Below are 1908 nucleotides of genomic sequence, written 5' to 3'. Positions count from 1 at the left end.
AATAAAATAATAAAATCAATACTCTGCTGCTGTCATAAAGCAACCATAGATCGCGGTGGTGCTTTACAGTGAATTGAATTGGTGATAAATGAATTCTCAGCAGTGTCGATCCTCGCAAAGGCGAACCCATTTTATTTCAGAAGAGCTGTGGAGATGATTAATAAAACATTTTTCTCCACCCTATCGTCCATCCTTATACGTTTTTCTTTTTTTAGTAGCCTGCTAGTGCTCAACACGATAATAGCCAGGCAATGGCAACGGGGCAGAGAAGCACAGAGGAGTCTGGGGGAAATAGCAGGTGTAGCGCAGGTGGCACAGCTGTAGGCATTCATGCAAGGAGGCAATGCGCTTCCTCGTCATGGCGTAGTAGACTGGCGACAGTGACATCAGCGCCTGCACTCTTAGTACTTCTCCACGTTTTCCATCTCATCATAGGATGGGCCTCCTCCCCTCCCTCCATTTCTCTTGCAGAGTCTAACAGCCTTAAACAGCATCGTGTTTTGGGGTATAAGAGTAACTTGGCTCTCTATTTTTGCAGAACCTCTTTCTGTATTGGTCTGTTTTAGCTGTCAGATTATGGCCTAACAAATCGCCGTTTTCAGTCATATTTTTAGGCAGTTATCTTACCGTCAATTTCAAATCATTTACTTGTCTCAACAGCTCTTCTGTTGAGGTCCTCACGGATACAATCATGCAACGTGAAAGAATAAGTCTATATAAGCTATCCCTATTATGAGCTTGACTCAGCCTCATGAGAACTACTAGTCTGGAAGTGGCTTCGTTATTAATGTGAAGAAGAGTTAAAAGACTAGTAGCACAATTTTATTCACCAATGCAATGATTGGACATGTTTGCTCATAAAGTAAACACTGCTACTGCATGATATTTGTCATTTTTAGTGACCCTTTGAACATTTTTCCTTTGGCCGCCGTATTAGTGTTTAAATGGTATAAAATCTTGCTCTATCTCTTCCCATAAAAGAAACATTCCAACGCTAGTAGATTCGGGATGAGTTCATCATTTAGGTTATTTGTTGCCAAGGTGCATTTGGAAATCTATTTAAAATGCGCTGCTTAGATTTGGAATAGAGGAAGATCGAAAGGCTTATGTGCCGATCACTTTTCGTCAGGTCACTTGTTCATCATTTTTATCACCAATATTTCTCTGCAATTTCCACTATGGAATAAAATTGTTATGCACTAGTTGCAATCTAGAACATTGACGGAAGTTACCTCTCACTTTTGCAAACACCTTCTACTAATGGTCCACAAATCGTAAAAGGATGATCCACTTGCATGATTTAAAAAGGGGGACGTAAGTAATGAATTAAGATAAAGCCATTTCTCTTACTAAGTATTAAGGGTTGAGTCACCAAAATTCTGACAGATATCACCAATTTCTATCCAATCAAATATCGTTAATTCCGGTCCTTATTCCTAAATTTAGCAATTTAGACATCCAATGCAAGTTGGTGGTGCATATCAAACTTATGGCCACCACATTCTTTTTTTCCTATTTCCGCAAATCCATCTTTTCCCATAGTACTATCTTAACTGTAGTACGTGGTTGGCAAGTCGACCCTAAAAACCGCTATTTCTTCAACTCAGTGACCACACCTCAGTGGATTAACAAATGCAGGTATTTGAAAAAGTCTTTAAACGCTATTTGACGTACTAAAGAATTAGGATAAACAATGTCTGGTTAAACCGTATTTGCGTTAAAGTGTAGTCTTGACGACAAACAGTGTGCCGACAGTTTAACAAACAATTGTGAAAAATTAATCCATTCTGCATGCATCGATCAAAGGTTTGATTTTAAAACTGAATCTGTCCGCATCTCACTTATGTCCGCACTCATTTTACCACTAACTGGGTTGTGCCTCGTATTTTCTTGTTACTTAAGTGGTGG

The sequence above is a fragment of the Echinococcus granulosus genome (genome assembly GCF_000524195.1).
Source record: "Echinococcus granulosus chromosome Unknown EG_S00307, whole genome shotgun sequence".
NCBI lineage: Eukaryota > Metazoa > Platyhelminthes > Cestoda > Cyclophyllidea > Taeniidae > Echinococcus > Echinococcus granulosus.
Note: the sequence above shows the minus strand (reverse complement) of the source record.